Source organism: Lithobates pipiens, unplaced genomic scaffold, assembly GCF_037356315.1.
Source record: "Lithobates pipiens isolate NorthernLeopardFrog02 unplaced genomic scaffold, aLitPip1_a1.2 Scaffold_19, whole genome shotgun sequence".
NCBI classification, from domain to species: domain Eukaryota; kingdom Metazoa; phylum Chordata; class Amphibia; order Anura; family Ranidae; genus Lithobates; species Lithobates pipiens.
The window spans coordinates 202,939,684-202,966,901 of record NW_027507764.1 but is presented as its reverse complement, the minus strand read 5'-3'; positions in this window follow the sequence as shown (position 1 = coordinate 202,966,901).

The window sequence follows — 27,218 nt, the reverse complement described above, 5'->3', positions numbered from 1 at the left end:
TCCAGGAGCAAGCCAAATGTCGGTAACGAAAGGTAGCAAGGATACGGTCGGCAGCAGGAGAGATAGAAGCAAGATATTGGCTGGTAAAGGCACAATATTCTGGCAAGGAGGAAGTGCAGAGACATGGTTTATATAGGAAGTTCATGGGAGGAGCAAAGGGTTCAAGGTTCAAGGCAAACAAGATTCAAGACATGATCACTAAAGGAATTGTCCAAGGAGCTGTCCAAGGAGCTGTCCAAGGAGCTGTCCAAGGAGCTGTCCAGCATTCCAGGTGGCTCAGCAAGCAGAGTCACTGCCAGACACACCAGAGGTCCCCGGTTCAAGCCCAGGTCCTAACAGTACTCCCCTCCTCCCAGGACGTCCCCTGGACGTCTTAGGGCCAGGTTTCTGAGGAAACCTCTGGTGGAATTCCCTTGTTAATCTAGGGGCATGAACATTCTCCTCAGGCTCCCAAGAATTTTCTTCTGGCCCATATCCTTCCCATTGAACCAAATATTGCAATTTGTTCCTAGAGATCCTGGAGTCAAGAATTTTTCCCACCACAAATTCTTCTTCACCCTGTACCTCCACAGGTGGGGGAGGAGGATGAATTCTTCCAGAAAAAGTATTTTCATGAAATGGTTTGAGTAGTGATATATGAAACACAGGGTGAATCTTCATATTGTCAGGAAGTTTTAGGCGAAAAGTGACCGGGTTGATTTGAGCAGAAATCTCAAAAGGTCCCATAAACTTTTGACCCAACTTAGCACATGGAACTTGAACTTTTAAATTTTTGGTAGATAACCAAACTTTCTCACCTACTTGAAAAGTGGGAATTGACCTACGATGTCTGTCAGCAGCCCTCTTGTAAAATTCCTGCGCCTCCTTCAATGTATCAGTCAATTTCTCCTGGATCTCATGTAATTAAGTTAGTCTGTTGGTAACAGCAGGAATTGAAGTTGAGATGGGGAGATCAGGAATAAAAACTGGATGATACCCCGTGTTTAAGAAAAATGGGCTTTGGGATGTGGAACTATGTTTAGAGTTATTATAAGCAAACTCTGCCGTAGGAAGGTAGTCCACCCAGTCATCCTGAAGATAACTCACGAAGCATCGAAGGTATTGCTCCAGAGTTTGATTGGTCCTCTCGGTCTGACCATTAGACTGCGGATGAAAAGCCGAGGACAGATTAACTGTTACACCCAAAGCTGAGCAAAAACTTCTCCAAAATTTTGAGGTAAACTGTACCCCTCTGTCAGATACCACATCATCAGGAATTCCATGAAGTTTAAAAACTTCTCTAACCATTACCTCAGCAGTATGTTCGGCGGAGGGTACCCCTTTAACTGGAATAAAATGAGCCATCTTAGTGAGACGGTCAACGACTACCAGAATGGTGGTCATCCCTTTTGAAAGAGGAAGGTCAACCACAAAGTCCATAGAAATTGACCCCCATGGTCTTGATGGAACAGGTAGTGGTAGAAGTAACCCCAGAGGAGAAGATCGAGGTGTCTTATTGCGAGCACAGGTTAGACATGAAGCCACATAACTCTTAACATCTTTCTTGTACCCAGGCCACCAAAAGGAACGTGATAAGAGTTCTTCTGTTTTAGAAACCCCAAAATGACCAGCAAGCTTAGAGTCATGTACCAACCTGAGGGCTTCTACCCGAACTGATTCAGGTACATAGAGGCAATGCGCTTGAGTCCAAAAACCATTGTTGTACTTGAGGTTAATGTCCTTAGGAGGATTATTAAGAAGTGGGTCATTCTCATACCCCTCCTTGAGAAGATTAAGAAATGTCTTTGAACTCATGGCCCCTAGAAAGTTCTTTTGAGGCAGGATTGTACATTCAGAGGTGCTTTCCTGGAGAGGCCCAGACAACATCCGTGATAGGGCATCAGCCTTACCATTCCTTGACCCAGGGCGGTATGAAATAACAAAATTAAACCTGGAAAAGAAAAGGGTCCAACGTGCTTGTCTAGATGACAACCTTTTAGCAGACCTAATAAATTCTAAATTTTTATGATCGGTGAGAACGGTTACAGGGTGCTTAGCTCCTTCCAGCAGATGCCTCCACTCAGAAAATGCTTCCTTAATTGCCAGCAGCTCCTTGTTTCCAATGTCATAATTCATCTCGGCTGAAGACATCAGTCGAGAGAAATAAGCACAAGGATGAAGCTGCATTTTTTCTCCCATTCGCTGAGAAAGGATAGCTCCTACAGCAGAATTAGAAGCATCAACTTCTACGATGAAAGGTAGTTCTGGATCTGGATGTACCAGGATTGGTGCAGAAGTGAAGAGAGTTTTCAGTTTACTAAAGGCAGCCTGTGCCTCAGGAGACCACAAAAAGGGCACCCCTTTCTTTGTCAACTGTGTGATTGGAGCAATTACCCTAGAGAAATTCCTTATAAATCTTCTGTAAAAGTTGGCAAAACCAACAAATCGCTGTATCTCTTTAACATTCTTAGGGGCGGGCCAATCCACCACAGCTTTGATCTTATCGGGATCCATGCTTACCCCTTCAGAAGAGATTATGTATCCCAAGAACTGAATCTGAGTTTGTTCAAACTCGCATTTCTCTAATTTTATGTAAAGTTGATTTCGCCTTAATCTCTCGAAAACAATACAGACATGCTTGCGGTGTTCTTCCAAAGTATCAGAGAAAATGAGAATGTCATCCAAATATGCTATTACAAACTGATCAAGCAAATCTCGAAAGACATCATTAATAAAATGTTGAAAAGTTGCAGGAGCATTGCAAAGCCCAAAGGGCATGACCAAAGACTCAAAATGTCCATATCTGGTTCTGAAAGCAGTTTTCCATTCATCACTGGAACGAATGCGGACAAGGTTGTATGCCCCCCGTAAATCTAATTTGGTAAAGAGCTTGGCAGAGCGGAGTCTCTCAAGCATTTCTGGAATCAGTGGGAGTGGATAGCGATTCTTAATTGTGATCTTATTTAAATCTCTGTAGTCAATACACGGACGCAGGGTGGAGTCCTTTTTCGTCACGAAGAATAAGGCTGCGCCAGCAGGAGAGGTTGAGTGTCTGATAAAACCCTTCTCAAGATTCTCATTAATCCACTCCCTGAGCACTTTCAGTTCAGGTTCTGATAAAGAATAAAGGCGACCAAATGGTATTTCTGCCCCTGGAAGCAATTCAATGGGACAATCATAAGAGCGATGAGGAGGCAGCTGATCTGCGTTCTTTTTATCACAAACGTCCCGAAACTCAAGATATTGTGGAGGTAGCTTGTCATATGACTGGATAGTTGCCAAAACTGCTTGTAAATCTTGGGTTGGTGGAGGGCTTATTTGATAAGATTCTTTGCAATGTTTCTTGCAATGGTCAGATGTAAAGCTTAAAGAACGTGTCTCCCAGTTGATGGAGGGATTATGGATAGAGAACCAAGGAATGCCCAGGATAATAGGGAACTTGGGTGATGTAATCAGCTCAAAGCTGATAGTCTCCTGATGGTCAGTTTCAATTAGGAGTTTAAGTGGGATTGTCTCGTGGGTAACAGGGCCTGAAGTCAAAGGTGAGCCATCCACAGTTTCCATATCAATTGGGGCAAGTTTATTTCTTATTTGAATGTTATTACTTTGGGCAAATTCGATGTCGATGAAGTTTCCCCCAGCCCCTGAGTCCAGCATAGCAGAGCAAGGTATTTCATTGCTTTCAACAATAAGCTTTATAGGGATGACAAAATGAGTTGATAAAGAATTAACTTTATTTGCTTCCTGAATCAAAGGAGAGATGGACTGAGAAATTGAGTTTATTTGTTCAGATACTGTAACATCCATTGCTGCAATTGTTCTTTTAAATTTATTGGGACAATTAACTGCGTAATGTCCAGAGTCTCCACAATAAAGACATAAGTTTTCTGAACGTCGTCTTTCTTTCTCCTGAGTAGTAATAGATCTTTTAATAGCATCCACCTGCATAGGTTCAGGAGTGTCAGAATCAGGAAAAACTCTTGGAACCTTAGGAGGATACTGAGTAGTAGAAAAACGCATGCCACCATTACTGCCTAGGATTCCCAGTCTCTCCTTTCTCCTTTCAGTAAGTCTCTGATCAATTCGAATACATAATTTAATAAAAGCTTCAAGGTCATCAGGACTATCTACTCTGGCAAGCTCATCTTTTACATGTTCCGAGAGTCCTTGACGGAACTGACTCTTCTGTGCTGCTGGATTCCAATTGGTATCTGAGATCCAACGTCGGAATTCAGTTGTGTACTCTGCAACAGAGCGTCTTCCCTGACGTAAATTGTGCAATTTTGCCTCAGCAGTAGCACAGCGGTTAGGATCATCGAAAACTTGGTTCATCGCAGTCACAAAAGAATCAAAATTATCCAGGATGACATCATCTTTCTCCACATAAGGGGAGGCCCAGGCTAAGGCTTCCTCAGTCAGGAGGTTGATAATAAACAGCACCTTTTTCCTGTCAAAAGTGAATGCAGCAGGTTGCATCTGAAAGTATATACGACATTGATTAAGGAATCCTCTATAATGGCGGCGGTCTCCGCTAAACTTGAGTGGTAGGGGCATTCGTGCATTAATTTCTATGGCAGCAGTATCTCGGGCATGAAAATCCCGCAATTGTTTGTGTAGATCAAGGATTTCCTCTTGTAGACCTTTCATTTCAATTTGTAACTCAGAAAATTTTTCCTGGTAGTCAACACCAAATGCCTGTAACTCAGCGATTTGAACCCTGAGAGGAGCCACGGCAGCTGCTACAACGGCCTCCATGTTTTTGGCCAGAATATTCTGTCACGATCTGGAGTCAGGCTCAGAGACCAATAGCTATAGCAGCAGAGCAGATATTCACACAGGTCACCCTGGCTGATGGCACGGGTTCACCTGAGGTGCGGGGTCTAAGCACTAACCGGTATTCACCAGAGCTCCCAAAGGTGGAGATGGGCTTGGCTGCGTGTTAGTGCCAGGTCGCGGTCCTCAGGATAGCCCCACCAGGAGGTGAGCAAGCCGGGGGTCTGGTAGCAGATATAGCAGGTAGAGATCAAGCAGAAGCGTAGTTGAGAAACAAGCCAAAAGTCGGTAACCAATAGTTGCAGGTTGGGATTCAGCAGAAGCGTAGTCCAGGAGCAAGCCAAATGTCGGTAACGAAAGGTAGCAAGGATACGGTCGGCAGCAGGAGAGATAGAAGCAAGATATTGGCTGGTAAAGGCACAATATTCTGGCAAGGAGGAAGTGCAGAGACATGGTTTATATAGGAAGTTCATGGGAGGAGCAAAGGGTTCAAGGTTCAAGGCAAACAAGATTCAAGACATGATCACTAAAGGAATTGTCCAAGGAGCTGTCCAAGGAGCTGTCCAAGGAGCTGTCCAAGGAGCTGTCCAGCATTCCAGGTGGCTCAGCAAGCAGAGTCACTGCCAGACACACCAGAGGTCCCCGGTTCAAGCCCAGGTCCTAACACCCATATTCTCATAGAAATTCCCCTTCAGACATCCTTAGGGGTCACATTACTATATGCTAGAGTATGGGGTAAAAATTGAATATATGACGCACGGAGGGACCCAACGCGTTATCTCCAGCATGGAAATGGCAGTGCTATGCTTGCTGGGACTCACAAACAGGTTTAAGAAATATACTTTACTGGTTTGTTTGTTGTTTGGTATCTGTTTTTTACAGTTATTGCTTCTAGTTTACAGCTTCCCAAGGTTTTGTTGCACACAGTTTTTCGTTAAGTACTCAATGACATTTATAATCCTTTTCATCCACAATTTCGAGATAATATCATTTGTGGAATAGAGGTCTGCCAACCTATGGTTCTCTAGAACCAAAGGCAATACCATTAACTACAACTGGTCTGGTTAGACCTTGAGTTGCAGTCTATCTAGACGCATAAGTACTCAGCATGATACCCTGATGTCAAGGTTTATGTATTTCTCGCCAGATCCCAAATTGAATTATAACATGTATGATGAATAGATTCCTCCCTAGTTTCTGATGAATATATACTTCGGGCCATGGATGGCGGTGGCGCGAAATAGATTTATTGTTCATTCACATTCTAATTTCCTTCCGACTGGTATTGTCCAACCCTCACACAGGGACCCAGTGGGAAATACCTCTGACAACAGGGGTGGCCCCCATCTGGGCGCTGTACCCATCCGAACACTAGAAACATTAAAGGAGGGGCTGGTCCCCTTCCTTTCCGGTACACCTCAGTGACGTGAAAATTCTCTCTTCTCTCTTACCTTGTACCCTAACACGTTCCCCTTTTTTCTCCCCCCCCCTTCCATTTTTTCACACCCCCACTCTAATTCTTATTTATCTGCTTAGTGGGATTCTTACATATCAATATGCCACGTAAAGACATCACAACCCCATCCCCCCAGGTCAAGCTATACTCCCTAAACGTAAGAGGTTTAAATACACCTGAAAAAAGATCTCAGCTTCTTATACTCCTTAACCACTTAAGGACCAGGCCTCTTTTTCGGACTTGGTGTTTCCATGTTTAAAACAGTTTTTTTTGCTAGAAAATTACTTAGAACCCCCAAACATTTTATATTGTTTTTTTTCTAACACCCTAGAGAATAAAATGGCGGTCATTGAAATACTTTTTTTCACACCGTATTTGCGCAGCGGTCTTTGAAGCGCACTTTTTTTGGAAAAAATTCACTTTTTTGAATAAAAAAATAAGACAACAGTAAAATTAGCCCAATTTTTTTTTATACTGTGAAAGATAATGGTATGCCGAGTAAATTGATACCCAACATGTCACGCTTCAAAATTGCGGCCGCTCGTGGAATGGCGTCAAACTTTTAGCCTCAAAAATCTCCATAAGCGACATTTAAAAAATTCTACAGGTTGCATTTTTTGCGTTACAGAGGATGTCTAGGGCTAGAATTATTGCTCTCGCTCTACCGATCGCGGCGATACCTCACATATGTGGTTTGACCACCGTTTTCATATGCGGGCGCTACTCACGTATGCGCTCGCTTCTGTGCGCAAGCTCGTCGTAACGGGGTGTTTTAAAAAAAAAAAAAAAATTTCTTATTTATTTTAATTTATTTTATTTATTTTTACACTTTTTAAAAAAATAAAATAAAATGGATCACTTTTATTCCTATTACAAGGAATGTAAACATCCCTTGTAATAGAAAAAAGCATGACAGGTCCTCTTAAATATGAGATCTGGGGTCAAAAGGTCCTCAGATCTCATATTTGGGCTAAAATGCAACAAAAAAAAAAAAATCTGACATTTAAAAAAAAAATATACCTTTAAGAGGTATGGGCGGAAGTGACGTTTTGACGTCGCTTCCGCCCTCCTATGGTATAGAGACGAGTGGGGGCCATCTTAGCCTCACTTGTCTCTATGCCCAGCAGACTGAAGGACCCGATCGCCTCCGCCGCTACCGACGGCTCCGGTAAGCGGCGGAAGGTGCGGGAGGGCGGCGGGAGGGGGGTGGCACCTCTCCCGCCGCCGATAGCGGTGATCTCGCGGCGAATCCGCCACGGAGACCACCGTTATCGTACAGCCGACCGCCGCCTGAAGAGATGGATATCTCGGTTGTGGCAGCAGCTGCTGCCATTACCGAGATATCCCTCTTCAAAAAATGGACGTACATCGTCGTGCGGCGGTCGGCAAGTGGTTAAAAAAGCTAGAGCCGATATAGTTTTCCTCCAGGAAACTCACTTCAAATCACACAACATGCCCGAATTGAAATCCTTATACTACCCGATCGCTTACCACGCCTCCAATGTGGAGGCCAAATCTAAAGGAGTCTCAATCTTGATCTCCAAACACTGTCCTTTCCAAATTCAGGATACCCTAGTCGATGCAAATGTCCGCTACGTATTTCTGAAAGGGAAACTGTACAACCAGACTGTCACTCTGGCCAACTTATACGCCCCAAACAAGCTACAAGTCCCATTCTTTTGAGATACGATTCATCAACTCACCTCCTTCTGCCAGGGTATGCTAGTGGTTGGGGGAGACTTCAATTTACCTCTTTCACCAACAGTAGACTCATCCTCGGGAACGTCTTCCGTTACTTACCGGGCGTTGCGCGCGATCAAAAAACAGTTGCAGACGCTAACTCTACATGACACCTGGCGCACCCTCCATCCACGAGATAGAGATTATACGTTCTACTCTCCTCCACACCATAAGTACACGAGAATTGACTATTTTTTTATGTCTCAAAATGACTTAGATTCCCTTTTGACAGCGTCTATAGACCCTATGGTTATTTCGGACCACCACCCAATCGCTATAACTGTCTCCTTTCCACGGTCACCAATCACACCTTTCACCTGGCGTTTAGACGACTCTCTCTTGACAGACGCTGACAATGTTCACAAAATCAGTACATGCCTTAAACAATACTTCCAGGAGAACACATCCGACGACATAAACCCGCTCACGCTCTGGGCAGCGCACAAATGCGTGATCCGTGGAGAATTTATGGCTTTGGCAGCTAAACGACGGAAAATCAGACAGGCCCGCATACATGACTTATCTGAGCGCGTTCATACCCTTGAGACCAAACATAAGCAATCACTTGCGGAATCCACTCTCCAATCTCTCCAGTTAGCAAGGGAAGAGCTGACCACAGAATTAGGTAAAACCATCAGACGCAAATTCGCACTCACACAACGCATTTTCTATGAATTTGGCAATAAAGCCAGTAAATATTTAGCGAGGGCAATCCAAACAAAACGAGCCTCTTCGAACATTCATCATATCCTAGATCCTCAGGGAAACAAACATGTAATCCCCACTGATATTGCTAATCAATTTCGTCATTTTTATAAGAATCTTTATAATCTCCCAACACCGAACACTGAGTCCGCCGCGAAAGAGAGACAACAGAAAATGATAGATTTTTTGGCACACTACAGCCCACAACCCATTTCCCCTGAAACGACAGCAAGCTTAGATTCTCCATTTACAGGAGAGGAGATGATGATGGCCCTTAAGCAATTGAAAACAGGCAAAAGCCCGGGTCCAGACGGATTATCTACCGGGTATTATAAAATGTTTGCAGAAACCTTGCGCCCGTTTTTACTTACATTTTTCAATACATTGCCTTCTGATTCCACAAAACACTCTGACATCCTTGAGGCCCATATATCAGTCATTCCCAAACCTGATAGAGACACAGCCCTAGTCTCCAATTACAGACCCATCTCCTTAATCAACGTGGACATAAAACTTTATGCAAAAATTTTGGCGAACCGAATTCTTCCCCTTTTACCCTCTTTAATCTCACTAGACCAAGTTGGATTTATCCCAAATCGCGAGGCTCGCGACAACACCCTAAAAGCTATCAATATGCACTACTGGATGACAACCCACAACACCCCTGGCTTTTTTCTTTTCCTGGACACGGAGAAGGCATTCGACAGAGTGGCTTGGGATTACATGCTAGCAGCCTTACGATCGATGGGATTTGGAGAACATGTCCTAGCATATATCACAGCACTTTATTCGTCCCCGTCGGCTAAAATCAAAATTAACGGTCACCTGTCGGATGCCTTCTCCCTGTCCAACGGAACCAGACAGGGTTGTCCTCTCTCCCCCATACTTTTCGTTCTCACCATGGAACCAATGCTCCAAAGAATCAGGGAAAATCCATCTGTCAAAGGGGTACAGGTTAAGGATATTCAACACAAAGTAGCGGCTTTCGCCGATGATGTACTCCTGTTCCTCACTGATCCGATCACCACAATTCCCAATCTATTACAAGACTTTGCCCTGTTCAAGGAAATTTCCAATCTCCAAATTAACTTTGGTAAATCTAAAGCCCTTAATATCACTCTATCTGAAGATGTTGTACGGTTATGTAAAGCCAATTTTCCTTTTAGTTGGGAATCGCATTCCATCACATATCTGGGTATACAGCTTCCGGCCAAGTTGGGAGACTTATACCCCAGAAACTTTTTACCACTTCTTAACACCCTCAGACAGGACCTCGAACTTTGGCATAAAAAATCCTTTTCCTGGTTTGGTAGAGCGGCGATCCTGAAAATGAACGCCCTTCCCAGACTCTTATACCTTTTACAGACAATCCCTATTAAACTTCCTCTAAAGTTTTTTTCCACGTACAAAAGTATTTGCTTAAAATTCTTATGGGCAGACAAGCCTCCCCGCATCAAATGGGACACCTTAGTAAAACCCATTGGGCAAGGGGGAATGAAACTACCAGATGTACAGAAGTATCATTGGACTTGCCTCTTGTCCAGAATAGTTGACTGGCATGTACATGCTGACATTAAAGCTTGGGTGAGACTGGAGAGTGCTTTTTCATCAATCCCAATACACCACCTACCCTGGATCAACTTTCGCTCCACGTTACCAGACACATTAAAACACCCCCTAATAGGCCCAACCATACACACCTTTAGTCGTCTCTGCCAGAGGTCACACATAGCTCAAACTCCTGGCCCAATGACCCCGCTGGATGGAAATCCAGATTTTCCTCCGGGCTTGCTTAACTGTTCAACTACTCTTGATAAGGCATTCACCGCTAGAAAGGCGGAAGCTTTTTTCAACAAGGGGGAATTAATCCCTTTCTCCACCCTCACATCCCGTTTCCCCGAATGGGATTTATCGTTTTTTCAATTCCTTCAAATTCGCCACTTTTTACTTCAGACGTCCACATCACAACAATGGAGTAGAGCTTTAACCCCATTTGAAACCTTGTGCAATAACAGGGACCCTGTTAAACACCTTATCTCCCAACTGTACACCATGCTATCCCCAACGCCATCTAAATCGGAAAACCCGTACGTCCAGAGATGGGAACATGACCTAAACATAACGCTGACTCAAGAGGATTGGGATAATATTTGGCTTAATATACACAAAGGCTCCTTAAACGTGTCGATACAAGAAAACGGTTACAAAATATACTCGCGTTGGTACAGAACTCCCGATCGGCTACACAAATGTTATCCCCAGGTCCCACCCACTTGTTGGAGGTGTGAGGGAGCAAGGGGAACTCTCTTGCACATCTGGTGGGAGTGCGACCGAATCCAACCCTTTTGGGTCGCAGTTCACCGTCTCATCGCAAAAATTACAATATACACGCCTACATTTACTCCAGCTCAATTCTTGCTTCACCACACCTCTTTACCCCAAAGGCAATACAGGAAGTCCCTTATGCACCACTTAATTAACGCAGCAAAACTTTGCATCCCTACACACTGGAAATCAAACATCCCTCCTAGCGTCACAGTATGGTTGCAGAGGGTATCCAGAATTGCCGAGATGGAAGCCCTAATACATCAAGCCAAAGAAACCTCACATAAATTCCAGAATACATGGGCCTGCTGGCTGCAGTTTCAACAATCAGAGGAATACAAAAAACTTCTATGTACCTAATAGCTTGACCTGGGGGTTGATCCCCACCTACGTACCTACTTCAGGATATGCATATTTGACATCTGTACCTCACTATCCTATATTCCCTTTATCCTACCTCCTTTACCCCTCCCCCATACTTAACAATTAGTAGCAACTATGGTTAACCCTTATACTGTCTCTAAACCTCACTGACATAGTTACTTTCAAACCTTACATGTCACAATCTCCAGTTGACGATTGGGCTGTCATTATTCACTAACAATGGGACAAAGTAAAAATAATTTTTTTTTTTTTTTATTGGGCTCCCCTCCCCTCTCACAGTCAGATCCCAGTTGGGGTGAGAGGGAGGGGGAGTGGAATACCAGGGTCCCGAATCTTCACTTAATAGCCCTTAGGAGTAGAAGTTATGGTTTATTCTCCACCATGGTGGGTCTCACAAAACCCACTTAAGAACTACCTAATCCATATACTGACAACAGGCTGTAGGACTATAACTCGGCGTCAATAAGGTTATACAAGAAGAGGTTCTACAGCCTCTTGTTCTTCGTCCCAGATTATAGGAACACACACAATATGCCTGTCAGTAACAGAGTTTAGGACTATTCAGAATGAATCCCTTGTTGACATATAACTTAAGGCACCCTATTCACTCTGATATGGGTTATAAATATGGAAATAAGTACAAATGTTATCCTTGCCACATAAAATATTTATGTTACTAGATAACTGTAACTTATACTACTTAACCTAATTTGCGTGCCTTGATTGTCATTTTCCTACCTGAATGTTTCTGACCTTAGGAACGTTTTTGTTATTAACCACATCTGGCGGCTGCGTCCGCAAAAAAAAATAAACATTTTTTTCATTTCTGTTCTGTTTCTCAAAACTCAATAAAATGTTTAAAAAAATAAAAATAAAATCAGAAGCTGGAAGATGAGTTTCCTGTAACAGGGCAATGTCAGCTTTTAGCCTTTTGAGATGGCAAAGAATCTTCATTCTCTTGTTAGGAGAATGGGGACCCTTCACATTCCATGAGATTACCTTAAGACACTACGGAGAAGAGGGGATACATAATAAGGATCTGTATCTGTAGCCATTGGTGTAAGACTTAAGAGGCACAGTTTAGGCACGGGAAGAGTGTGGGCATCTATACGTTGAGCCCTTGAGTGGAGAGTGTATGATGGTATGAAGAAGGAGGCAGGGGGAAGAGCAGGAGGAAAGGGATGGAAAAAGAAGGCAAGACAAACCAAATAATTAAAGTAAACATCAGAGTGAACTTCACTTTTTTCAGTTCACTGTACAAGGTGGCTCCCCATGCAGGACCCTGCATGACAAGAGGAGAACAGTAAAGTGCCTGAACGCCCTAAGTATGCAGAACAAGGCATGAGGGACACCCGGAGTGGGACCGGGGTAAGGAGCCAGGTAATTTGTACAGCGAGGCCATGATGGAAACTGAAATATAAACAAAGAAGTGTGCAGCATGGTATGATTACAACACTGAGCTCCCTAATAGCAACGAGCTTGAGTATAAAACATTGGAGAGCATATGAAATAAAAACAATGAATTAGAATAAATGAGGGGAAAAGCCATGGGGGGCCCATCCAGGGGTCAGTACCCAGAAGATGCTTATTATCTTAGGGAAGAACATCACAGTCTACTGGTGTGACAGAAAAAAGCCATACGAGCTGAGATGGCGGTGAGGAAGTCCAAAGGTTGAATGAAGATCTTCAACGCAGGGAGTTGTGATTACGATGATCCGGAGCAGAGGGTCGGAACCGTTTGGGAGAGTCTTTGCGAGGACTTCATTGTTCCAGAGAGCGGAGGCTAGAAGCGGACTTAGAAGGCGTATGTGTCTGCCCATAGGGAACGGATGAAGGTTTCTGCTTCCTAGGGGTCCTGGAAGGACAGTTGGTCCACTTTAGGCGATTTGAGGTGAAGAGTTGCAGGGAAAGCCAGGGTGAATTTTATTTGCTGCTTGAAAAGTTCAGAGCAGATCTGTTGGAAAGCTTTTCTCTTCTTAGAGATTTCAATCGAGTAGTCGGCAAAAATTAGGATTTTTACCCCATCAATTTGGAGAGATGGGGATTGCCGGAACTTCTGCAGGATGAGAGATTTATCAGCATAGTTGAGATACTTAGCAATGATGGGACGGGTGTTTTGTGTTCGTCATTAAAGAGGCCCATGCGGTGTGCGCGCTCCACTGTGAACAGGCCTGCAAGGCCCATGGCCTCCGGAATGCGTTTTGAGCAAAAGTCTGCCAGAGCTGTGGAGGATAGCGATTCAGGGGCACCTACAAAGCGCAAATTTCTCCGTCTGGATCTATTTTTTAGGTCTTCCAATTTTTTAATAATGTATTGGTTAGTTTTGTCCTGTTCAGTGGCCTGCGCTTGGTAAAGTTCATCTTCTACCTCAGACAGGCGATGTTTCACATTATTCAATCTGGTGGTATGCTCATTAGATTAAAGCCCAGCCAAGTTGGGCTTTAATCTGTTTCATGCCCGCATTGACCGCCTTTTCCATTGAGGCGGCGATCATGGGGGAGAGGAAGGCTGCTACAGCATGTGCGATGCGATGAGTGTGGCCTTCTTCCCCGGGGGGGTGGTGGTGGTGCAGTCCCCTGGTGAGGCTGGCAGGGTGAATGGTGGAGATGGCCCCTGGGGTGAGATGGCAGAAGAGGTGGGGGTGTGCTGTGAGGAGTGTCCACTCACCTCCATGTCAGCCGCCTGTGAGTGGGAGTAGGCCGAAGCCGGGGCCTCGATTTGTGGCTTGTGCGGCAGAGCCGCGGCGGCCGCATACGACCGGGCGCTGTTTTTTTCCACAAACCGGTTCATCTGCTGCACGGGGGTGAGAGGGGCACCCGGAGATGGAGGATGTGGACAAGGGGCCGCTCAGGCCAGTTTTGTAGGCTGAGGGAGGGGTCCTGCCGCGGGAGCTGAGTCTTTATATGTCATTTTGATGTATGAAGAAAATATTACTTTTTAACCAATATTGTTGAACCAATCTGCCTTCAAAGTCCGACCTAGTGTTTTTTTTCTTTGTTTTTGTTCAAATTATCTATACGGATGTGACATGTTAGTGATAAACACTTAACTAAAGGCTGAGACACTTAAAGAGACCTCCACCTCAGAGTTAACTGACATGACTGGTGTATGCTGATGTATGGTTTCCCACCTGTTAACCACTCCATTCTTGTATTACTTACCCTTACCCTCCCAATAAAACCCACCACACCTTCTGGATTAAATGGCCGTATGGCACCTTTATTGACAACCATAGCCAAATTCCATGAATTAACTTCCATTTAAATATATATAAATAAATATATAACAACTTTTTTAACATATCTATACTGACTGTTATGAGTGACTGTTATGTCTGAGGTTCATGAAGGAAGGTATTCTATCGCATCAGCTGTACCACCAACACTTCCGCGTCCTGGTCCCTATCCGTGATCTCACCAGCTCAGGTACAACTATTGCCACCTTCGATCCCAGTATAGCCCGATGACTGATATTCCATAATTACTATATAGGGAAGGTGCACATACCGAGATAGGCCCAACCCGTTCCACACCAAATACTGTATACCTTCCACCATTCCAACCTTCACAAACCTTATGTGTGGATGGCCCACCACAGTCACAAGGCCCATTGGAGACCTTTCTGGAGTCCCAGGAACCACATACCTATGCCCACAACTGACAAGTGAACCCCTTCTCCCCTTAAATACAGGCTAAAGTCTCCTTCTAACTCACAATGGTGAACCACCAGCCCCCCCCCCCCCCCCATTGCGGACCACAAATTTAGCCCCTGCTTTGTTGACCTTGATCCTGGCCTTATTTATCCTGTTCACTGACCTAGCCCCCCTCCGAGCTTCTTTGATAATGTTGTCTGACCATAGTAAAACAGTGTCTGGAAAGGTTGTACGCAACCAAAGGACATCCCAATTTATGTCTCTAATGAGATCCCTGGATGCCCTGGTACTAAGGCTGTTGCCCCCAACATGCAGAAGCAGCACATCCGGATGCCTATCCATCCTAGAGTATCGCTGTATCTCCGAAACTGCTCTGGACCACAGCATGCCAGGTATACCAATCCAGCAGACAGTGGCCTCCACCCTTGAAAAACCCGGCTGCCTGCCTTCTGGTCTAACCAGAGCCCTTCTAGCCCGCCCATGAACATAGGAGTGACCCAGGATCCACATCAGGACCTGCTGATCGGTTCTAACGAATGAAATCATTCCCCTGCCTGTGTAACTGTAAACATGACAGGGGAAGTGATGTCATCTCTCCTTGTGGATTTTTTTCAATTCCAGTGAGAGGAGAGAGAACGTCTAACAGTGAGTTGAACAACACTACACTAACATCAGTACACATAGGTACACTTGGCTCTGCTGAATGCTCATGTGCTATAAAAAAGCTTTAGGACAACTGGATCTTTCCTTAAATTCCAGGAAGAGATCATCACAGCCCTTCCTTTTTCCAGATGGTGCTGTGGTTCAACTTCCCAATCCAAATGCAGTAAGCCGGCTGCATGAGAGGCATTTTCCATATGTCCTCCCTAGTACCCCTACCAAACGAGCCCCCCAAAGAAAATGTTCTGTCTGTAGAACGCGCAGATATAGGCATGACAGCTGCTATTATTGTTCCTCCTGTCCTGACCATCCTGGTCTGTGCATTGGTGAATGTTTTGAAGGCTACCACACACTAGTGGAGTATTAGCATAGGGTACAGCACAGACTAGGACACACTTTCACAGGATCTCCAAAGATGCCATTGCATTTTGAGAGACCTGAACATGGACACGAACCCTTACAACCACTAAAACCATTACAGTTACAAATAAAATGTAAAAAAAGAAAGAAATAATAAAAAGTATAATAAAAAATAGTTGTTGTTTTATTGTTCTCTCTCTCTATATTCTATCTTTATTGTTCTGCTCTTTTTTTACTATATTCTTGTCAGGGCTGGCTTAGCCCTTCCCTCTCTGGGCTGGCTGCTCAGCTGTTGGCTAATTGCTAGCTCTCATCTCTCTCCACAGTTACCAGCTGTTCCTGATCATGCTCGTCTGACCTGCCTACTTAAAGCTGTCCAGCTCACTTCACCTCTGCCTTCGCCTTGGTCACATCACAAGAAACCATCTCCTGCAGTTCTGTTTAACCACTTTCAGACCGGACCATTTTGCTGGTAAATGACCAGAGGTCTTTTTACACTTTGGCACTGCGCTGCTTTAACTGGTAATTGAGCGGTCATGCAATGTTGTACCCAAACGAAATTTGCGTCCTTTTCTTCCCACAAATAGAGCTTTCTTTTAAAGGTATTTGACTGACTCTGCGATTTTTATTTTTTGCGATATAAACGTAAAAAGACCGCAAATTTTGAAAAAAAATGATATTTTCTACTTTTTGTTATTAGAAAAATCCAATAAACTCAATTTTAGTCATACATTTAGGCCAAAATGTATTCAGCCACATGTCTTTGGTAAAAAAAAAGTCAATAACTGTATATTTATTGGTTTGCGCAAAAGTTGTCACATCTACAAACTAAGGTACGTTTTCTGGAATTTACGCAGCTTTTAGTTTACGACTGCCTATCTCATTTCTTGAGGTGCTAAAATGTTAGGGTAGTACAAAACCCCCCCAAATAACCCCATTTTGGAAAGTAGACCCCCTAAGGAAATTGATAAGTGGCATGTTGAGCCCATTGAATATTTTATTTTTTTGCCTCAAGCGATTGAATAATGACAAAAAAATATATATATATTTTTTTTTTACACAAAGTTGTCACTAAATGATATATTGCTCACACATGCTATGGGCATATGTGAAATGACACCCCAAAATAAATTCTGCTGCTTCTCCTGAGTACGGGGATACCAAATATGTGGGACTTTTTAGGAGCCTAGCCGCGTACGGGGCCCCGAAAACCAAGCACCGCCTTCAGGCTTTCTAAGGGCGTACATTTTTGATTTCACTTCTCACTACCTATTACAGTTTTGAAGGCCATAAAATGCCAAGATGGCACAAAATCCCCACAAATGACCCCATTTTAGAAAGTAGACACCCCAAGCTATTTGCTGAGAGGCATGTTGAGTCCATGGAATATTTTATATTTTGCCACAAGTTGCGGGAAAATTACAAACTTTAATTTTTTTTAATTTTTTTTCACAAAGTTGTCACTAAATGATATATTGCTCACGCATGCCATGGGCATATGTGAAATGACACCCCAAAATAAATTCTGCTGCTTCTCCTGAGTACGGGGATACCACATGTGTGGGATTTTTTGGGAGCCTAGCCGCGTACGGGGCCCCGAAAGCCAAGAACCGCCTTCAGGTTTTCTAAGGGAGTAAATATTTGACTTCACTCCTCACTACCTATTACAGTTTTGAAGGCCATAAAATGCCAAGATGGCACAAAACCCCCACAAATGACCCCATTTTAGAAAGTAGACACCCCAAGCTATTTTCTGAGAGGCATGTTGAGTCCATGGAATATTTTATATTTTGCCACAAGTTGCGGGAAAATTACAAACTTTTTTTTTTTTTTCACAAAGTTGTCACTAAATGATATATTGCTCACGCATGCCATGGGCATATGTGAAATGACACCCCAAAATAAATTCTGCTGCTTCTCCTGAGTATAGGGATACCACATATGTGGGACTTTTTGGGAGCCTAGCCGCGTACGGGGCCCCGAAAACCAAGCACCGCCTTCAGGCTTTCTAAGGGCGTTACAGTTTTGAAGGCCATAAAATGCCAAGATGGCACAAACCCCCCCCCCAAATGACCCCATTTTGGAAAGTAGACACCCCTAAATTTAGGGGTACACTAGTGAGACTAGGTAATAAATGGCGGGTGCCCTGAAACTATAAAAAAATAACTAACCAACCAGCGTCACCTGTAACAGTTATATGGTGATCACTGGTGAAAGGGTTAACTAGGGGGCAATCAGGGGGCTTTATGCGGTAGTATATGGGGGTCCCTGGCGCTATAAAAAGCTGCGGCGAACCTAAATACCTACCTGCCTAACTAGCGTCACCTGTGACACTAATACAGCGATCAGAAAAACGATCGCTTATTAGGCTGGGTTCACACTGGAGCGATGCGGGAACGCCACGAAACCGCGGCGGGTTCCCGCATCGCATGCCTCCCGGCGGCAGTTCACACTGCCCTATGCGAACTGCTGGGAGTGTCAGTGAAATGTTAATGACACCCCCAGATCAGTTCGCATATCGCAGTGCGATCTGCAAACTCGGATCGCATGGTGTGAACACCCATGCGATCCGATTCTGCTGCGGACCAAAAAAAGGGTCCCGTGCGAATTTGCGGCGGGTGCGGCGGGTGCGGCGAATGGCTGAACTCGAATCGCAGAGATCGGATGTGATTTGCACTGCAGGGGGGTACATTAGAACTAAAGGGGGCTAACCCTAACTGCCCTAACAGTTATTACAGTCACAAATGACACCAATGCAAAAAAAATATAAAAAATTGCATTGGTGTCACTGTGACTGGGGGGGCAGGGGTAATTGGGGGGGTGATCGGGGGGTAAAGGGGGGGTGTGAGTGTGCCTGGCATGTTCTACTGTGAAGTGTCGTGTTGGTGCAACTCACCGATCCTCTCTCCTCGGTGCCGGAACGAAAAATACCGACACGGAGGAGAGATTACATCACTTCCTCTCCTGTGTTTACATTACAGGAGAGGAAGTGATGTCACGAAGGATTTCCATTCGTCGGGAGCGATCGCGAGGGGGTGGCCATGAATGAATGGCCGCCCCCTCATCCCGGATCGCTCCCGAACGAATACCGACCGCCGCAGGCACCGGGGGGGGGGCCCGATCGGGCCCCCCACCCGCAGGAAGGCAGGGACGTACAGGTACGCCCATATGCCTGCCCGTGCCATTCTGTCGACGTACATCGTCGTGCGGCGGTCGGCAAGTGGTTAAAGACTGGCTTGCTGACATCCCTTCTGGCTCCTTATCCTGCTTGCTGTTGCTCTACTTGGATCCCTGACTTCTGGCCTGGCTGATTACCCGATCAGGTTATTGAACTCTGGCCTGGCTGACTACTCAATCCGGTTACTGGACTCTGGCTATGCTTTGACTACACTTTTTCTATTTACCTTTTTATTTTTATTTAATAAACAAGTGTGATTTAATTGTACTTCTGTCTCGGTCTGATTCATGGTTTCTGACAATTCTACAATGTTACTATGTTTTATCATGTTTGCTTTTCAGGTATGTAATTCTTTTGTACTTTACTATTTATTGTGTTTTATTGTTAAGCATTTTTTTGTTTTCAGGTATGCCATTTAGCTGCAGCACTGATTTATTTATCTTGACCGCAACAGCATTTGATCCCACAATATGTAAATCAGTGACTCCAGCACTGTAGAAGGTGATTTCACCATCACAGTTAAAATGAAAAGCACGGGGACAGGGGCGGAGGGGCAATTTGCCCCTAACATTAGCGCCGGATTGCCCCCATGATTCTGAATATGTTTTTTATTTTTACTATGTTTTATTGTATTTGCTTTGCAGGTATGGTATGTCTTACTGTTATACTGTAATGTTACTTTGTTTTATTGTTAACCATCATTTGCTTAGCAGGTACACCATTCAGCTGCAGCACTGATTTATTTATCTTGACAGCAACAGCGTTTGCTCCCAGGACTCCAGTGCTGTAGGATGTGATTTCACCACCACAGTTAAAAAAAAATTGTGCATGTATGCCCATCATTAGAAATGAGTGGATAAAGGACGGTATTCTATAGGTGGGCATACCCACCGATCAATCCCTTTTTTTCATTCTGCCCACAGGCTGCATGAAAAAAGAACATTACAATGTATGCCCAACAAGGACCAGCAACGTACTGGTACGTTGCTGGAATTTGAGTGGTTATACCAGAATGATGCCTGCAGATTTAGGTATCATCTTGGTATCGTTCTTTTCAGCCAGTGGTCAGCTTTCATGTAAAAGCAATCCTAGTGGCTAATTAGCCTCTAGACTGCTTTTACCAGCAGTGGGAGGGAACACCCCCCCACACCCCCCACCATTTTCCATGGTTTTCTCAGGCTCTCCTGTCCCAACAGGGAATCCGAGAATGCAGCCGGTGGTTCCTCCAGCTGACCATAGAACTGATCAGAGACCAGAATGGCTCCAATCATCTCTACGGCCTAAGAGAGTGGAAATTATGAACATTTCATGACTTAGGTTTCACCAGATTTAAACTGCACCATTGGGAAATTGGCAAAGCATTTTATCACACCGATCTTGGTGTGGTCAGATGCTTTGAGAGCAGAGGAGAGATCTAGAATCTAATAGACCACAATTTTTTTCAAAAAAGAGTACCTGTCACTACCTATTGCTATCATAGGGGATATTTAAATTCCCTGAGACAACAATAAAAATGATAAAAATAAATGAAAGGAACAGTTTAAAAATAAAATAAGAGGGGGGCGCATGCGTGGCACGCATGAGATAGGACGCACAGGCTGAGAGCTCCGTGAAGCGCGGAGACTACTAGCACTTCCCCGGGGCTTCCAGCACAGATTTTTGGCCCGATTTCACTCCGCACCCCCGGCGGAACACTCAGCGCATGCTGGGACCTAAACATCGCCGTAGCACACCGGCTCAGAAATCCCTGACGACCTATCTGCTACGAGCGCGGGAACAGAGCGTGATGGCTCAAGATGGCGCCCATGCGAAGCAGGCACAGACTCCTCCACGGGCTGCGGCGAACTCCCCAGCCCACTCCCTGGTGGAAAGTGAGTACTCTTTACACTTGACTAAAGCTGATCTTGATGAGAGCCTTACAATGATGTATGACAAGCTGGCGCAGAAATTTCAGTCGGAGCTGCACAAGTCTACCAATACTCTCTCTCTGGAGATTGCGGCCCTGGGCTCCCGAACGGATTTGCTGGAGACTAAGCACGACGAACTTTCTTTGGCCTGCACAGACCTTCGTGAAGACCACAAAGTCTTATCAGAAACGGTTTCCCAGCTCCAAGCGCACATTGAAGATTTGGACAATAGGAACAGACGCAATAATCTTAGGGTGCGAGGGGTCCCCGAGTCAGTGACGGACCTTTTGTTTACGGTCCAAAAGCTGTTCCACACATTGCTCCCTGAGGCTCCGCTTACGGCCTTCGCCTGTGACAGGATCCACAGGGCCCTGCGCCCCCCCACCCCCCGAGAAACCCCCAAGAGACATAGTTCTGTGCCTAAAGGACTTCCTGGTAAAAGAGGATGTGCTGCGGGCTTCGAGGAATACCCCGAATTTGCGTCTAGAGAATGCATCCATACAAATCTACCCAGATATCTCTCCAACCACGTTGGATAAACGTAGAAGAATGAAAGAGGTCACCACAGTACTACAGTCTGCAAGGATCCGCTACAGATGGGGATTCCCATTTAAGTTGCAAGTCCCGCATAACGGCACGACTTACACTGTGCTTACTCCCGCCGAGGGAAAGGAGCTTCTAGTCAAGCTGGGCCTTTTAGAAGCCGCCACCTTACCATGACTGCCATCAACTCCACGCCACTCCGCCATCTGGGCCACCCCTCCCCCCAGAAGGGACAGCCGAACCTGACAACTTGTCCGACCCTTGGTGGCTCTCTACATGGTCTCTCCCGACATGCTAGACGCCGCTGACAGTCTCCGGCTTGGATGTCGCTTCTCTGCTCCGCACACTGGCCTGCCCCCCTGTCTCCATTCCCGCTGAGCCCGGCGGGTTCCCCCAGAACTCCACGCTGCCCAGGATGCTGGACTGTTGGCGGGTTTTATCGCCTAGATCCTTCATTGCGAGGATACGCTGCTGGACTCACGGGATTGGAGGTTTGGACCATTGGGTCCAGGTTATTTTTTTTCTTTGGGTAGAGGGGAGCCTTTCTCCCCCCACCCCCCATAACTGTATAGTGTCGCTTTTAGGCACGTTTTTCAGGTTTATAAAGTACTTTCACTTACTGGTCTTTCTGAGTTTCAGTTTTTGTTTTATTTTTTTCTCTACTGCCTTGATGCCATTTTACTTTTATTTTTCCACTCATGCTATTAATTTTGCTCTCTTAATGATTGTTAGCGATGATGTTGCTGCTCTCCGCTCTATTACTGATGCTGTCTTCTCTGGTGTTATATTGTTGATGTTGTATGTGGGCGCCCCTCTTGGACTGGGCTCCCCTCATCCTGTAAACTTTTTTCTATTGATGCCTCATGGGTCTTAAAATTATAACTCACAATGTCAAGGGATTTAATTCCCCCCAAAAGAGGAGGAAGGCCTTTAGGTCTTACAAGTCCTTAGGGGCAAAGATCCTCCTCTTACAGGAGACTCACTTCTCCGCTAATAACCATCCCTCCTATTTTGACAAATCCTACAAACAATGTTTTTACTCGACTTATGAGTCCAGGACCAGAGGGGCGGCCATATTTATAAAAAACACAGTATTGTTCCAGGTTCAACAGCCTTATATCGTCCCACATAGTAGGTTTGTTATAGTTCAGGGCTCTATACAGGGCAAGTCCCTGACCCTGGCCTCGGTGTATGCCCCTAACTCTGCACAGGCTACCTTTTTTAAGAGCTTTTTCCAAGTTCTGGAAAAATTTCACTCCTCTCACCTGTTCATAGGGGGGATTTCAACCTGGTGGCTCATTCAAAGCTAGATAGGTCGAGGGAAAGCCAGGCCAGTAACGCATTTCCCAGATCTCTTCTGACTGCACTAAAAGACCAACAGCTCTCTGACGTATGGAGGGCGCATAATATACGTTTTTCTCCCACCCCCACGACACCTACTCGCGGTTGGACTACCTATTTTGCACCCCCATTTTGCTTGCGAACTCTACCTCCTCTAACATACATATTTGCCCCTGGTCGGACCATAACGTTGTTTCTTGCGATCTTTCCAATATAGGCCTTCCCTATGCTGACCATTCCTGACGCATTAATGACTCTCTCCTTACGGACCCTGTCGTACGCGAGCAATTGGCCGAACGCCTTGCGGAATACTTTAGACTAAACGACATTGAGGACATTGCCCCTACTACCCTCTGGACAGCCCATAAGGCGGTTATGAGGGGACACCTGATAGAGATCTCCACGACCAGAAAAAGACAGAAAGCGCTTGAAGCCCGACAGCTCACCTTAGACCTCCATAAACTTTACCATCAACATAGCCATTCCCCATCCCAGGATGTGTTAATCCAGATTAATGACAAGCGGAGGACCCTGGACACTATTTTGTCAGAACACGCTGAAAAATCCCTTAGATGGGCCAAAGCTCGGTTCCTCTTAAACAACAATGCTGCCTCTATGTCCTTTGCTAGGAAGCTCAAGCAGCACTCCCAGCCCACCCATGTATACAAATTAAGGAACAGGGATGGTAACCTTACCTCCCACCCTAGGGAGGTATTGCAAATTTTCACTTCCTTCTACCAACAGGTGTATGCGGCTCCTGGTTCCCCTCCCCGAGTCCCTCCACAGTCCTGGTTAGACCCCCTACGGCTCCCCTGCCTATCCCCTGAACAACTACTGACCCTTAATGCCCCTTGCATGACGGAAGAGGTGGCCTCGGTCATCTCTTCCCTCAAGCCTGCTAAAACCCCTGGTCCCGACGGTTTTTCGGCGACCTACTATAAGAAATTTGCAGATTCCCTACTCCCTAAACTGACCAAGCTCTATAACTTTATCTTAAGGGGGCAGCATTTTCCAGAGGAGATGCTCCTGGCTAGCCTGTCACTCATCCCAAAGCCAGGGGAGGACCTCACCCAACCTCAAAATTTTAGACCTATCTCTGTTATCAACAATGTTTTAAAATTTTTTGGGAGAATTTTAGCAGATCGCCTAGCCTCGATCATCACCCCACTTGTCTCTCCAGAACAAACGGGCTTTATACCCTCGAGACAAATTATGGATAATATCTGTTTGGCCTCCAATATCATCCAAGATGCGGACGCTGGCTCCCGTGGGGTCCTGATGCTGAGTCTGGACATAAATAAGGCCTTTGACAGCGTTCTCTGGTCATACTTGGAGGATGTCTTGACTAAGTTTGGCTTTCAGGGGGAGTTTGTTCAAGGCTTTCGGGCCCTGTACCATCACCCCCACACGAGCATTAGGATCCCGGGTGCTAGTTCTTCGTATTTCCCCCTGGGCCGGGGCACGAGGCAGGGGTGTCCCCTTTCTCCACTTTTATTTGCCCTGGCCATGGAGCCCCTAACGAGATCTATTTTAGATAACCCTAACATACGGGGATATATAAAAGGGGACCAGGAGTTTAAGGTCAGTCTATACGCGGATGATGTTCTGTTGTTCTTATCCGACCCCCTTATCTCTCTACCCAATCTATTCGCCTCCCTATCCTCTTTTCACAGCGCCTCTGGACTGGGGGTCAATCCGGCTAAATGCTCGGCCATGCCTATTCATCTCCCCTCTCCCCTTTTGGAATCCCTTAAAGACTCCTACAAATTCTCATGGAACCACAACTTTCTCCAATATTTAGGAATTAAGCTTACCCCGACACTCAAGCAGCTGTACTCCCTTAATTACCCACAGGCATTCTCATCCAATAAATCCCTCCTTAACCAATGGTCCACCTATCGTATTTCATTTTTAGGGCGCATCCAAGTGGTAAAAATGTCCATTCTCCCGAAACTTCTATTTTTGTTTCGTTCCCTACCGATATATGTCCCCCGCTCCACCCTTCAGGAAGTCCAGGCACACTTACTTTCTTTCATCTGGCAAAAGAAAAAGCCCCGACTGAATCGCTCGCTATTATTTAGACCCAGGCACTTGGGTGGTCTGGGGTGTCCGGACCTATGGAAATACTTCTTGGCCTCGCGACTGATACAGACTGCACAATGGCATATGGATCCAGCCCCAATCCCATGGTTGCGCTTCGAGGGTGCCTCAATTGCCCCATATTATCTCCCAGGGATACTGTGGTCCAAAACTATATCCCATAAGGATATCTCCCCTCTGAACGGCATAGTGGGTCAGGCCCTCTACCTTTGGGCCCTTTATGGGCAGAAATTTCAACTTGGTTCTGGGGTCCCCCTCTTGTCTTCGTTTATAGGGGAGCCTGGGTTCCCCCCGGCCTTCCGTTCTGAAACATCCTTTAGTAGATGGACCGCACAAGGCCTTACACGACTAGACTCCTTACTACTGAACTCCAACTTCTGCTCCTTTGCATATTTGCAACAAACTCATGATCTAGATAGGTCAGCCCACTATCAGTTTCTCCAGATAAGACACTTTTACTCCACTTTGTTCCAGGACCTGAGAGGGGCCGGGAAGACGACGTTTGAGGGGCTCTGTGGGGAGCAAGCCAGGGATAGGGGCACCATCTCAGCTCTATACAGACACCTTAATGAGTTCAAAGTGGCCCCTAAGTCCGTGGCAATGTTGGGCTGGGAGGAGGAGGTGGCTCAAGAATCTTCTGTAGAGGACTGGGAGGTTATGGTTGACAATATGCACAAATGTACTCGCTCTGTTTCCATTAAGGAATCGGCCCTCAAGCTTCATACCAGGTGGTATTACTCCCCTGACCGTCTGCATAGGATGTTTCCTCTGGTATCGGCCTCCTGCTTTAGGGGATGTCAGAGTAGAGGCACGCTCCTTCACACTTTTTGGGAGTGTAAAGCCCTGGAACATATCTGGGCCAAATCCTCCATATTGGTCGAGAGGATCACTGGCGCCTCTATTTCGCTTTCGTACCAGCTGTGTGTTCTCTACGCTGATATCCCAGGAGCCCCCCGTCCACAGCAGAGGCTGATCCATACTCTTTTTAGCGCCATTCAGTGGGCGATAGCGCTGCACTGGAAGAGCCCCTTGGTACCATGGTCACAGGTTATTCACCGCATGGAGTCCATTAGACTAATGGAGCGCATTCACCATACTCTCTTGGACTCCATGCCAGTATTTGATAGGAAGTGGAGTGGATGGACGGCCCTCCTCCTTACGTCCAGGCTGGAGGACCCATGACCCACACGGGTGGTGGGTCTCAGGGCTGTGTTATAGGCAGAGAGGGTCCCCTCTCGCATTGGAGGAAGGGCTGGCGGGACGCTGGTTTTGGAGCCTACGTAACACAGCTGACATCATGACCTGTTAGAACTGCTGAACTAGAGCATCGAAGGCATTCTATTCTTCTTCGGTTTTTCTTTTCTATTCTTTTGTTGGGTTTTCTTTTTCTTTGTTTCTTCTCATGTTGGTTGTTTTATGACCCTATTTGCCCCCAGAGATGCCTCATGGAGGTCTTTTTGATGATGCCTCTGCACTCCACCTGACCTGTAGGGTCCTTTTTGAAATAACATTTTTCTGCCTGTTGGATGGGTAAACTTGGGTGTTCCTCTGTTAGGTCACCTACTACAGTATATCTATTGACCTTGTATCCATTAATGCTATGTTTGTATCTGGTATTCTCTGTGACAAATTGCCTGTACTTTTGCAATAAAAACGTTTGAAAACAAAAAAAAAAAAATAAGAAAGCAAAATAAATATTAATTAAAAAAAAAGCTCCCCTGTCCCCCTGTGTTTACACGCAAAGGTGAACGCAAGCATCAGTCTGGTGTCATATGTAAACAGCAATTGCACCATGCATGTGAGGTATCACCAGGAACATCAGATCAAGGGCAGTCATTTTAGTAGTGAACCTCCTCTGTAAATCTAAAGTGGTAACCTGCAAAGGCTTTAAAAGGCTTTTAAAAATGCATGTAGCCACTGCACGTTTGTGCGCAATTTTAAAGCATGTCGTGTTTGGTATCCATGTACTCAGCATAAGATCATCTTTTTAATTTCATCAAACAATTGGGCAATATAGTGTGTTTTAGTGCATTAAATTTTAAAAATCGCTGCGCAAATACTGTGTGAAAAAAAATTGCAACACCCACCATTTTAATCTGTAGGACCTTTGCTTTA